This window comes from Triturus cristatus, chromosome 9 (assembly GCF_964204655.1).
Source record: "Triturus cristatus chromosome 9, aTriCri1.1, whole genome shotgun sequence".
In the NCBI taxonomy this organism is placed as follows: domain Eukaryota; kingdom Metazoa; phylum Chordata; class Amphibia; order Caudata; family Salamandridae; genus Triturus; species Triturus cristatus.
The window spans coordinates 426,296,841-426,311,534 of NC_140592.1; the positions used below are offsets into that span (position 1 = coordinate 426,296,841).

General features: G+C 42.5%; 1 protein-coding gene across 2 annotated transcripts in view; it reads right to left on the reverse strand.

Moving 5' to 3' along the window:
- Positions 1 to 14,694, reverse strand: part of LOC146798086 (cytochrome P450 2G1-like) — a 370,121-nt gene that overhangs the window by 316,841 nt on the left and 38,586 nt on the right. The window contains exon 1 of one of the 2 annotated variants that reach the window (XM_085625305.1): positions 3,389 to 3,500. The exons of the other annotated variant lie outside the window; for it this stretch is intronic. The gene's annotated coding sequence lies outside the window, so the exon portion shown is untranslated. Of the gene's footprint in view, positions 1 to 3,388; positions 3,501 to 14,694 lie in introns of those variants that run through there. 2 annotated transcript variants of the gene reach the window in all.

Here is a 14,694-nt window from a genome sequence, read left to right on the forward strand (position 1 = left end):
AGACTTCAGTGATATGGGTCTAACCCCTTACAAAGTATATGTTAAATTGGCTACACCCAATTGGCAAGTGCTGACTTACTCATAAGTCCTTAGTATATGGTACCCAGAGCATGTAAGGCATTGTGTCTGCATGGGATTGCAGCACTGATTGTGCCGCCCTGAGTGTAACAAAGGACAAAATGGCCCCCAGCCTGCCACTGCAGACTGGAAGGGCAGTGCTTACACTGCTAGTTCATTTTACATTACATAACAAACCCCCAATTGGCCATAGATTATTAATTATTAAAAAAACACAACATGCACATTAATCCAGTGTGTTTTGTGCATTTATCAACTCATTATTTATGAAAAAAGTAATTACAAACATGTTGCTTGAAGTCCTGAAAACAATTAGACACCACAATGTACAGACAAGTATGACAACATTAATTTAACGTAAAAATTAAAGAAAATATATTTTTTAAAACATTAGAACGACTTCAACAATCCAGAAAAACTCTTGAAATATATTAGCTGGATGCAATTAATCCAAATGAATACTCAAGACATACAATGTGTACCCCTACAATGACAATAATGATGGGTTTATGTAATGTCCTTTCCCCTTATTCCATTCAAATTCTATTGAAATAATCTTTATTTGATCATTTCCCAGATGATCATGAAAGACGTACAAGATTTAAAACACACAAGGATTAACATAAAAACAAGCAAATATTAAAGAAATTAAAAAATGCAGCAAAAAATATAGAATACATACTGGGTACAAAAGCCATAAAAAGGCCTGTTCTAAAAACATGAAATAATGTAATACAATACAAATCGCAATATCCAGGACATAAGATATAAGTAGAATTGAACATTCATTGTTTAGAATAACATTGCCTTTCCCATACGTAAAATGCCCCTCAGAAAACCGCCAACCAATTTGCAGATATCTTGGTCATTTAGCTGCTGTAAGAAGAGGAAAGCAGCTTTGCACTTAGTGAATTTTTGCCGGCGCAACAGAGGCAATAGAAATTTTCTAGTACAGGGAAGATAGAAATTACAAAAGAAAACGAAGTGCAATAAGGTCTGATTTGATTGCTCTTCACACGGACAAGTACAAATATCGTTTGGAGAGTATTGCCCTAAGGGGAAACACAATATCTAGAGTATCGATCCTAACCTAAAATGAGTCAGTAAGTTGCAGGTGCTAGTTTTGGTGTTCTTGAGAATGCGCACCATAACAAACATTGTGGAGTAATTTGTTTCCAAGTCAAGTACATGAATCTCACAAAGTTACTGAGTAATAACTTCATACCGTTCGCCGTTCTATCAATAAGCACCACGTCATCTGCATATAATAAGGCAGGCACAGCTTTATTTTCAACAAGCGGTACATCTGCCCCAGCAACATCTAGTTTCCTCTCCAAATCATTAATATACAATAAAAAGAGGATTGGGGCAAGCATGCATCCTTGGCGTACTACTTCGACTTTAAACAGAGAAGTACACTCTCCGGCTGTGCCAAATCTTTCTGAGTCTATGATATCCCGGTGAGTTCAAGGATTGCCTACAATTTTGACCTATTTACGCAATCAAAGGCGCTTGATAGACACATAAATGCAAGATGGATTGGGATGCCCCTTGCTTATTTATATTTGGCCACAAAAAGATTTAAGTTTAAACACTGCTCAATAGTTCCTAAGTACTTCAGGAAACCAGATTGAACCTGTGATATGATGTTATTCTCCCTTTTCGACAATAAAAGTTGATCTAAAACCACTCTACCAAATATGTTAGTGGTGGAGTCAAGCAGGGATATTGGTCGGTAGCACCTAGGGTCATTGGTATTGTCCTTTATAAAGATGGGTACAACAATTGAAAGGCTCCAATAGTGTAATATTATCCCCTCACTGCAAGTGAGTACAGGTGACCAAAATCCTGGGTCGTCCTTAAATAAGCCAGTTGGCACCCCATACGGGCCTGGAGCCTTTTTGCTCGGGATGTCGTAGATAGCTTTAAGAACTTCCTCCTCCGTAAAAGACAGGTTGCCTCAAGGGGACTCTTTAGGCAGACCCTCGTCTATTGGCACTGTTCCAAAAGAATACACAATTGAGAAGTGTTCGAACCACACCTCAGGAGTAATATGAACCTTACCTTTGCCTCGGGGCTGGGCTGGTGACATGCCTGCCTGGACCGCCTTCCAAAATGCCTGAGAATCTTTATTTTGACATGCTACCGTTATTGCCTCCCACCTCTCATCTTTGATTGCCGATTTTCATTTTTTCAATGCAGGGCATAACCTTTTCCACGGGCTGTGATTAAAATCTGATTTATGGAATTTGCTTTATGGCCTCACTTGCCACTCTGCATTCATTGTCGAACCATGACTGGCAGGGAGCCCTACCCTTAAGCCTGGAAAGGAAGATTTTAACACAGAACATATGCTCCCCAAAGCTTTTTAGGTCCACTTCTGGGCATTGCACATTTAATTGGCAAATGGTCACTATACCCATACTACTACCCACAGTGTGGTTGATAGCTAGTTTCATGACCACATGACGCCAAACCAGTCTCCAACCTGCATTTTTTATGTTTAGTGCCTGCCTACTTCCAACCGCTGTGTACTGGTGCTTTGGGGAGAATGCAAACTGAAATGCTATAGGACTATGGTTGTTAAATGCTGATGCACAGACCTCTCTCCTGTAATAAGTAGAGGTATATTCCGTGAGGTAAAAACATAGTCAATTGGAGACCCAGGTCCCCTCCTGATAGAAGTAGGTATGGTTGTAGTAGCACTGGAGGAATCTAAGTTTTCTAGGTTATGGGCTGCCAGATGCCTGTACAATAGGCGTCCCCTAGAGTCCATGGTGTTAAGATCCGCTTCCATAAGGAGGGGATCAAAAATTCTGAGTGTAAAGACGGCAGTACGCCCATCCAGAGGGGAGGAAGAGGGGACAGGAGTGAGAAGGATTAGCATGGTTTCTCTATTATATTTTCGTAAAGGGCCACAGTTCAGTGAAATTCGTGCAGGCAAATAAATGACCCTAGTGCTTACAATTACATCCCCTATATGAGTGACCACGTGACAGCACATAGCCCAGAGAATTAAGTATTTTTTTAAAGCTCACCACAGTTTTAGAGTTGTATACGGCTGAAATGGGGGAACATTTTTTTATAAAATAAATCACACAACAAATAATAACTACTCGGGTTGTTGGAAAGAGCATCTAATCGTGCCTATTCACTCACATTGAATGAATCAAATGCAGGCTCATCTCATGGATTAATCAAAAGGAGGCACTCCAAAACATTTATAGAACTAACCAAACATGTAAGACTTAAGTCGTGTTTCAAACAGCAACAATCACAAAGTAATGCATTGAAAACAGCCATTACTTACATACAGCTGGTCTTCTATACACCCTGGTGATTGCTGCACTTCAAAGTACCGGCCCACAATAGATTTACAGGGTGTCCTGCTCAGGTAACTTCCACAAGCCAGGGCCACGGACCACGATCAATGTAAAGAACCTCCCATTCTTTGGTTAACATTCCAAAGATGCTGACGCTTACATCTGGCTTCTTACGTTGCTAATGTTTTCTGAACATCTGGTCATGGGTTAAGGGAAATTGGGAAAAATATTCCAGAGACACCAGCTGTGCATCCGACATCTGTCATCACAAATGTGTTTGTGCTTTTTTTAAAGGACGCCTGGCACTACAAATCCCTGTGTTTCACTAACAAATGAAACCACAGGGGGAATTGACAATATATTTTAGAAAATATACATGTTTTTACAGCTGCGGTAAACTCTGTTATTCTGATTAAAGGCCTATGTTACTGTGCTATGGTCTAGTGGCTTAGTACACTAATGTGTTCACTGTAGGGGCCTGTGTTCAACCTCCTGCACACAGGTTCAAATCCCGGTGGATCTACTCAGCCTTTCATCCTTCTGAGGTTAATAAAATGAGTAACATTGAGTTGGGTAACAATAAATATCTGTTATTCAGCGCCAAGATACCCATGGGTGAACGTTCCCTTTACAAATACACAATATGTTTTGTTGGTATTAGTGAGTGAGCGGCCTATGGACACACCATTTCCTAAACATCTCTCTAACTTGATACAAACATCTCTGTAACTTGACAGACAATCGTTTTTTTCCTGTTTCAATATAGTAGCCCACATTTTTCATGCCACATTAGAGTTGTGTGTTGTTAATGAAAGATAACACATTTTTGTGTCCGTTTGCCCCCCTTTCCTCCTAGTGGTTTTATTTATTGGTGAAACTCTGAGATTTGCATTGAAATGGCCCGCTAGAACTACATTTATCAAGTTCCCTTCTCATTCAGGCAGGATGTACTTTAAAAAAAAATCAATTGTGACGTCAGATGTCGAATGCACATGCCTGCGTTTTGGGAATATTTTTCCCAATTTCCCTTAGTTTAGGGCCGTATGTTCAGAAATCATTAGCGACGTAGGACTCCAGTTGTAAATGTCTGTGTCTTTGGAATGTTAACCGGGAACGGTAGGCTGTTTAAATTGATTGCTGTCTGTCACCCTAGCTTGTGAAATTTACCTGAGCGGGACGCCATTTAAATAGATTGCAGGCAGGGACTATGATTTGCGGCAGTCACCTGGGTGTACTAACGACCAGTTATATGTAAGTAATGTTGCGATTGTAGCTCTTGGAAACACAATTTATGTCTTACATCTTTGGTTAATTCTAGAAATGTTTTGGAAAGGACATGTGCCATCTAGTGTCTCCTTCTGATTAATCCATGAGATGAGCCTGCATTTGATTCATTCATTCAATGTGAGTGAATAGACATGATGAGATGCACATTGCAACAACCTTGCCACTTCAGTCATAGAGAACTCTTGACAACTGACTGTGGTGAGCTTTTAAATAAGACTTCATTCTCTAGACTATGTGGTGTCATGTTTTTGCTCATATAGGGGATGTATTTGTTACCACTAGAGATATGTGTTTGCCTACAGAAATTTCATTGAACTGTGGCCCTTTTGAAAAATATAATAGCGCACTTGACTGGACTTATTTGAGCATCACATTTGGGATGCTAATCCCCCTCACTCCTTTCCCCTCTTCCTCCATTCTGGATGGGTGTCTGGACAATATATTTACCCGATTAGATCCCCCAATATGTATGCAATTTTATTTTTCTAATATCCATATTTAGTCAATTGTATTACACCCTGAAGATGACCTTCTAAATATACTGATACCCCCTATGAATATCCTAGGTCGAAATGCGTTGGCAGCACCTTGATGAAAGATGGGGAACATTTTCTGCACATAGAGTTAAAAGATGGCAATTTGTTCTGGAAACTCCAACCTAACGGAATAATGATTTTTTTTAATGGAATAAGTGGAAAGGACATTACATAAAACTGTTCACCCATCCTCGTTTCATTATAGCAGAACACTTTGTACGTCTTGAGTACTAATTTCAGTTTATGACATCTATCTCATACATTTCACATGTTTTTCTGGGTAGTTAAAGTCTTTCTAATGTTGTTTTTTAGTGTTTTCTTTAATGTTTATGTTGAATTAATGTTGTGATACTTGATTGTATATTGTTGTGTCTAATTGTTTTCTATAAAGATGAGATTTTTTTGAGACTTCAAGAAACATGTTTGTAATGAATTTTCATAAGTAATGAGTTGATACATTTGCCAAACACACAGGATTAATGAGCATGTTGTGTTTTTAAAATATTTTTTAATCTGTGGCCAAGTGAGATTTTGTTATGTAGTGTATGTTGTATTGATCCCTCCTCACTTTACAGGCCTGACTGGATCAAACCCCATTGAATTTGATACACTGCTACATTGACTTTGCCATTAAAAACCAATGGTAAAGACACCAGTCCCTTAACCCAATATTTAGTTCTCCCCTAAGGAAGGCCTATGGAGCCCAAGGCAGAGAGCTTTATATTGTTAAATAAGACATAAATGTTTCATATGTAGGAACAGCAACACTTCCAAATTGGCGGACAGTTAGCAGCCCGATTGGCTGACACAGTGTGACCAGTTGGCACCTCAACCTAGCTCACTTCTGAATGGGACAGCCTAACTGGGTACTGTAGGGTAGCAAATTAATTGTGACATCAAAACCTGCCTAATGCCCAGATCAAGTTTAATGTAATTATTAAAGTTCTGCAATTTTTAGAAAGGTGCCACTCAGTGCTCAGCCAGTCCAGTGGCCTCACAAAGGCCCTGACACACAGACAGCTTTCTGCTCACCTGGGGAGACATGTGTATGACTACCAGGCTTAGGAACGACAACAGTTGTTGCACAGTGAGATGTGACCGCCTCTCCCAGGCAGGCCACTTTTGTACATGTAAGCAAGTTGGACACAGAAACAGAGAAAGAAAACCTGTCCTCTTACCAGTTTTACTGTGGCTTCTGTAGCTCTTAGGTAGTCACACCTCTATGGTGGGCTACCAAGCTCCTGATGATCAAAGAGGGATTCCGACATTTTGTGAGTGGCTTGAATAAAGCACCTTGGGATAGCCAGAAGCCACTGTTTGAAGGAAACATGTCACCAGAAGGGAGGTGATCATGTAGCCCATTGGCTAGTGACTGTGTGGTTCCCTCAGGGCAATTTCTTGAGATAAATATGACACTCGTGGCACCCTGCCCCTCATATCTCTCTGGATTTTAAGAAAGGACCGAAGAAGAACTGATTCCCTTGAAACTGTATGAAGAGAGGCTGTAGCATTGGTAGGCCTGCAGCTGCTATACTTCAGGCTACTACAGTTTGGAATGAGCCTGCGGCTCCTGAACTGGGAAAAGTAGATTCTCAGCTCCAGACCAAAGCAGTGACTCCAAGGATCAGTTGGCTGATCCCCTGGAATCAGCTCTGGGGATACAAGAGCTGAAGAGAATGGGCAAAATGGTAGTCACCCCAGAGGTTTTGCCGCTACCTGCTGCTGGGCGCACAAAGTGACCAATCCTTGATAGCCTAAAGTTGCAGCCCAGTCATCACTTAAGAGGGACACCAGCCCCTGCCAAAGGAGTTTGCCCTAACTGCGGTGCAAGGAGACCAGTAGCCCAACATGGGTTGGCCATCTACTGCAACCAAGAGGTCTTCATGGGACCCCGACCTCTGTGGCTAAAGTCCCCCTACACCACTCATGGACTGAGGACTCACTACAAAGGCACCCCCATTGACTGCACCTCAGCCGGAGCATCCTTGAGCATCTGCTTGCCTGTATCCTCAGCATCAGGACCACTCCATTACTGTCTATGGCAGTTGTCCTATTATGTTTGTAACTTGACATAAAAGTGCACAGGTGGCCAGGTAATTGTCCAAAGTCTTGTCTCCTGTCAGCTTTGGTCGCCCATGTCGGGCCAGATTCACCAAACCTACTCTTTCAAACTTTTCAAAAGTTTACAAACATTTTGTTGACCAATGCTTGTTTGCAGTTGCATTTAAAAGTATCTATATATTAAACAATCTGTATTTCGGGATCCTTCTGGAGCATTTTGATCATCAAAGTCTCTAAAAATTCATAAAATTATACTGTATTCTTATAAGTCATCATCCAATTTCTTTTGTGCTGTGTTATTTTCTTATTTTGTTATTTGGTACTGTTAAATGCTTTATACTAATTCCTTTCTCAATCCTTGATGCTCGAAGCCACAGCCACCCAGGGTTGAGTAAAGGTGATACGAACAAGCTTGACTGGCCTCAAGACAGTTTTTGCAAGTATATTCCATAATAACGGTCAACAGTCATATCAAATAATACAACCAAATCCTCACAGGTGTTAACCCTGCTCAAGCAACAGCCACAGTCCCTGTCAGGGTGAACCACTAAAGTCACTAAATTAACATCTGCTTAACCATCTGGTAGCTTCACACAAAAAGAGTCAGTTTTAACTTAGAGGAAATGCGTACAAGAGAAATCCCACAGCAAGTTAGAAAATAGAGCAAATTTTAATAACTTTTTCAACACCAAAATGACAAAAATCCAATCAGTAGAACCAGAGTGACAACCGCAGACATTTAGTCACACAAAACTGGTACAAAGTCAAAAATGGTCAATCGCGTTGAAGCACCCTTTGGATGCAAATGTGGATTAGGCCAGATCAGCATTTACCTACAGATGTAGAGGTTTCATACAAAATTGTCTGAGAAGATAGAGTTCAGTGGGGCAAGGCTGCATGTGATGTCTGAGGAGGAGGCATCATATTTGGGGAGCCGCTGGACGAAGTCGCGATAAAGATATCTAAATTCGAACTTAGGTCCTGAATTAGATCTCGGTGGATGGGTTACTCTGTGACAACAGTGACGGATATACCGTCGGCCGAAATATAAATCCGATAGGATATACTGAGATTTATATTTCGGCGGACGGAATATCCATCATCGTTGTGATGGAGTAACCCGTCCACTGAGATCCCATAGTCTTTTCATTGAAAGTCAAATATTTCCAGTGAGACAAAGCTGTAGGGTATATCTAATAAAGGTTCTAAGAGGCTGGATACCCCTTCTCTGAAGCACTGCTGAACACTATTGGCTGCTGCGTAGAAGATCGTAGTTAGAGCTGCTGCGAAGTCAGGACGACCAGCAATGTACTTTGGGGGGATCGGCAAGCAGGCAGGTCCTGGTCTCCACTCGATTGTCAGAGCACTGTTTAGCCAGAAAGTTCCAAGTTTGGGATTTTGGCTATTAGGGCTCTGTTAGCACTGCTTCCAAGGGCCCAGGACTGGAGACGCACAACTTGGAGGGCAAGGTGTGGGTTCAAGATGGTAGGAGCCTTTTCTGTACCAGAGACACTGACCAGGAGGCCAGCCAGCTAGCCCTTGGAGTCACTCTCGTAGTCCTGGGTTCAAAATGTAGAATCGGGTTCAAGCAGCAGGGCAGGCTTCTGCATGTTTTAGGTAGGGTTAAGGCATCAGAGCAGTCCTTCCAGGTGCAGCAGAGCAGTCTTCTGAAGGACATAGCAGGTCTTAGCAGCAGGCAGTCCTTTGACAGTCCTTCCGCAGGTTCAGAAAGTGAACTGAAGAGTGGGTCTGAGGGTCCTATCTTTATACCTTGTGCCTTATTTGCATAGGGAGACATTTCTAGAGGTTTCCATTTGAAGTGGTTGGAATTTCTTGCCTTCCCTACCCTGGATCCAGCCTGACTATAGGCACAATGAGAAAAATGTGAAGTCCTTTGTGTGAAGGCAGGGCACAGTCTAATGATTGCCAAGAGGGGCTTTGCCCAGCTCCACTGCCCTGCATCCTGCCAATGATGGCCCATTCAGGCACACCCAGTTCCTGTATTGTGTGGCAGTTTGAAAGTAATATAAAATGTCCAACTGCCAACTACACCCAGTCATGGGAACCAGGAGCAGGCTACAGGCACAAAATAGATAAGGCAGGAAAAAACCAACCTACTAAAAGTAGCATTTTCAAAATCGTGGCTTAAAATCCGACTTTTCAATTAAAGAGGATTTTAAATTACAATATACTAGACACGAAGCATGAATACCCTACCTGTTCCCAATCAAATGTAGCACATATTTAAATTAATAAGTCAACCCAGAGTTATCCTATGGGAGAGGTAGGTCTCAGAGTATTGAAAAATGAAAAATGTAAGTACATGTCCAACCTTTTAATTACAATGAATCCTGCCCGAAGAGTCGCCTAGTGTCTACTGTAGGGGTGACTTATACGTACTAAAGAGAGAGTTTCAGGCTTGGCAAAGATTTTTTAGTCAAATCAAATTGGCAGTTTAAAATGGCATTCAGGCTTCAATGCCAGGCCTGGAACATGTTTTAAAGAGCTACTTAATTGGGTGTCACTATAGTGCTGCAGGTTTACTAGTAGCATTTAATTTTGTAGGCTGTTTACTAGGAACTTGTCAGTAAATTAAATATGACAATCAGATGTAAGCCAATATTACCATGTTTAAGGGGGTGAGCACAAGCACTTTAGTACTGATTAGCAATTGCAAAATGCACAGAGTTCTAAGGCAGGCAAAAATGAATTCAGAAAAATAGGAGGGTGGAGGCAAAAAGTTTAGAGGAAGGGCACCGTCAGGCTCAAAGGGCCAACAAATATCCCCTTAGCTGAAACTGGGGAGAACTATCCAACCTCTTAGGAGTTCTCACCACTAAGGCAGAAGGACCTGGACGGATCATCACCTCTGGAGTGATCTGACCCAGGATGGTGTTCTATTGTAAAGTTAATTCTATATTGGGAGATGGATTACAGTTAGGAATTCTCACTCCTCATTTGCATGAGCCATCTGAGAGGCCTGTGGTAAGTCCATTTCCCTTTCAATAGCAATCGACCTATGTTCCATGGGAGGTAGCCTCCATCTGATGAAGGCTATTGGTTGGTTTAGGCCCTCCTCATTCAAAAGTGATAACACTGGTCTATGCCATTCTTTGAAGCATGAGTTTGCACAATGAACAATTGGGAAAAGTCAGTGGCTTTTAGTACAGGGGCTGTACACATGGCCTGCTTGAGGGTATCAATGGCTTTTGTACAGTCCTTTGTCCAGATCCCCTTCCTGGCCTGCTTCTTGGAAGCTAGCTAGTTATGGGGGCAACAATGGTACCATATCCCTTAACAAACCTCCTATAGTATCCAGTGAGGCCCTGGAAGGTCCTCACTTCCCATTGAGTTTTTGGGGGGCTCCCAGGCCAGGATAGTCTCTATTTGGCCTGGGGGGCTGCACCTTACCCCACCACAAGATGTTCCAAGTAGACCACAGGACCCTGCCCTATACGGCATTTGCTGGCCTTGATAGTCAGGCCTGCCTCTTGTAAGGCCTGAAGTACTTCCTGGAGGTAAAACAAGTGGTTGGCCCAGCTGCTGCTATAGAAAGCTATGCTGTCTAAGTAAGCAGCACTAAAGGCATCCATCCCAGCTACGACCTTGTTCACCAACCTCTGGAAGGTGGCAGGGGCATTATTCAATCCAAAGGGCATCACTTTAAATTGAAAGTGGTCCTCTGGGGTAGAGAATATTGACCTCTCTTCCCCCCTTAGATGGGGATATCTGCTAGTATCATGCATAAGTGCAAAAGTACTCAGGACTTGGCAGTTTCCAACCTACCTAGGAGCTCATCAGCTCTGAGGATGTGGTGTGTATCAATCTGATGACTGAGTTGTGCCCCATGTAGTCCACACAGAATACGAGTTCTTGGGCAGTGGCCAGTGTGGCAGTTCTGAGTACCAGCACCAATGGACTGGACTAGGTACAACTAGAGTGCTCAATCACTTCCAATTCCAACATTTTGGAGACTTCCTCCTTAAGGCTGGCCCTCACTTTGTCTGACAGCCTGAAATTTTATTTTTGACAGGCGAGCTGTCCCCAGTATCTATATCACGGGTACACAACTGTGTAAGCCTAGTAGTGAGGGAAAACAGAGAAGCAAAGTATTCTAATAGCTAGTGACATCTTTGGGGGTAATAGTAGGAGAGAGGTTGAAATCTTCCCCTGACCCATATTTCTCTTTGGATGATAGAAGTTCAGGGAGAAGTTAACTCTCCTCCTCCACTCCCTCATCTGCCACCAACATCTGGCTAACCTCAGACCTTTGAGGTGGTTGATGTGAGAAACTGTTAAAGGGTTTCAGAGGGTATTGATTTCCACTAAGTAGGTGACCTCCCCCTTCCCCTCTTTCATCTCATAGGGGTCTGTCAATGGTCTGGGAGGGCCCTGGACAATACTGGCTCATAACCCACATTTTCTAGCAGTTCTTCTTTGGTCCTTCATCCAAGACAGGGCTAAACTGAGGTCTGGGTGCCAAGGGGACGACTTTTATGTCCACAATGAGCCCAGGGGCTTTGGCATCTAATTAGCCATTCAAGCTACTGTGTACCTCCCAGTGATGACGACTTGCTCTGAAGTGTGGGATCTAGCCATCCCAGGGTACAATATGCTACGCAGTCTCAACATGGCAGAATCCTTCATTTGATGTTTGGAGCTTCCTAGTCCAACCTAGAGATGTGGCTACCTGGGAGCTACACACCCAAAATCAATAGCTTAATCTTTAGCATTAGCTCAATTAAAGTACATGTCCTATGATTTTATGTACAGATTTCTCCACCCCAACTGCCTAGTCTCCACAGTCATAAACATACTATTAACTTGCTGTTTGTGAATACCTAAAAAAAGTAAACACACAAAAGTATAAGTTTACCTTTATGAATCAGGCCCACTGATAAGAGAAGAAAATGACTCCCTTTCAGCATGGTCCGCTCTGCAATAAGATGGCAATCTATGCAGACAATATATTAATATATATATATTTATATAATGCCAACCTTGAGCATTCTACGAACAAACACATTTCTAAAAATGACTGTTATTCTTACAGTCACCTATATTTCTGGAAATATCCTGATAGGTGTTGATTAATCTGGTCTGGTTTGTGCTTCAATCCGAAATTAATAGCTTAATCTGAACTCTGTTTAGGACACATTTTCATTCATGGTTAATTAATCCTCCTGCACATGTTTTTTCTTTTGTTTTCTCAATAAGGAAACCATTTCCCCTTTGAAGAAAACCCTTTCCTTACATCCCAACAAAAAAGGGTTGATACCATCATGGAAGGGTTATTGATCCAGGCCATGACTGGAATAACTTTCTAATCATTTCCAGTGTGGGAAGGGGTTGGTCAAAGTTTGTGAATGCCCACAAATGGGAGACGACCTTTACATCGCGGTCATCACACCGTGATGTTATTACAACGTGGTCGTTACAACGACCGAGTTGTTACCATGCAAAGCCATTACTACGCAAGTTATTATATCGACTTGCAGTAGATTGCGTGCTAAAATTAGGAATAGTATAGTTTACTATTCCAACACCTTCCCTACTGTTACGTAGGCTGGAGTTGGAATAGTAAATTATACATTTCTAATGTCAGCGCGCCATCTACTGCAAGTGGATGGATTGACTTGCGTAGTACTGGCTTTGTGTGGTAACAACGCGGTCGTTGTAACAACTGCGTTGTGATGGCACGCGATGTAATGACTCGCTTTGTAACGAGTCATATTCCCCACAAATGTATGTTTTTGGGTATTCACAAACTTACATGGCAAACAACTTCATGTAACACTCATTTCACACTATTCATTTCAAACAGATTTACTTTTGTGTATTTCTACGCACTCATGATGGAAAAATCCAAAGTAGAATTTTAATTTAACCAGGAATCCATTTGTGAATTCCTGGCAAGCATAAATGGGGCATTTCCTGCCATTTACCTACATTTTTATGGCCAAAACAGCCTTCATAATTAGAGCTCAATTTGCCAACAATGACAATTCCAATCAGGTGAGGGCTGATGAATGTGGGTTGATCAACATGTGAATGACACTTAAGAGGCCTAGTGGCTTAGAGTGATTGTGAGACCGGCCTCCTGGCGTGGGCCCTCCCGACCAGCAAGCCACCCTGCAACCGCACCGATCCACGATGTCACAGACTTCCAGCCACCCCGGCCCAACATCCCGGTGGCCGGCCCGACCCCAACACGCATGCTCGGCCGAGGGAGAGAGGAACCCCCCAAGCCAGACCGAGAGGCGCTGACCCTGTCACACCTCTGGTCTCTTCCCCAAGGACGGTTTCGATCGGCCACCAGGCCCCCGGTGAGCAGCCGCCTCGCCTGCTGGGTGTCTGGAGTCCCTCCCAGACCCACCTGAACAGATCAAAAGGGCCGAGCTGTGGTAAATAATTTAATTACCGGGACTTAATTTGATGCGGAAAATCTATAACAATAGCTCAGTAAAATAAGAGGCAGAATCCGTGGTATTAGAGGTTCGGAACGGGCTTTATTCCATAATCAATTTAAATCGATGAGCTCCATATTCCATCACCACGAAGGTTCAGGAAGTGAAGACCGTACTTTATTGATAAGTAATCATTTTTATACAATATGCATTACAGTGAAGCAAATGCAGGAGGCGTAACAATTGATAGTAAAGATAAAACATACATGCGTAGCAAAAGTGGGTGTAACTGGGTGTAACTAAAGAACGTCATCAGGTATGATGTCATAATAGGGTGGTTCCATGAAAGAATTTCGCAATGTCAGCAGAAATACTTGGCAGAAATGCGCGCGCAGCAGCATGACGTGTGATTGACGTGCAACTAGGGGGTGAAGGGGACTTGACATTTAGCTCTACATGTGGCGACAGAAGTCTGGAGGGTCAAGTCAACCTAATCCCAAATCATATCTAACATCCTATGTTTAGAGAACTATGTTATCCAAAAGAGAGGCCTTCTTAGAGTAGAATCTTATTCTATACTGACTATACTGACTGTTAGTGCGTGTACAAGCGTCTAAGTGTCTACACTAGATGCGAGGGCAGAAATCGTCCATAGTAACAGGGCTATGAATCACTTGCAAAATGACAGAGAAGCCGGGCCTTTTGCTCGGTAGCTGGAAGAATGTTTACTTAAACTGCTAGACAGGAATGCATTGGGTAGGGAGCGGAGCAGATAATTTCGAAGGTGAAATACAGTTTTTGGCAGGCAACAGGCTGATGTCAGGCACCGTTAGCTGCGCAGGGAGTAGGACAAAGTTCATGGATACAGATGTGAGCTCGGACTGGAGCTTTCAGAGGCAGAAGGCAGGAAAAGCTTGATGGCAGAATCAGGGCCTACTTGCCTGGACTGTAAAATGGCATAAGTGAACCATATAAAGCCGGTGGCCTTTCGTACTTAGGAAT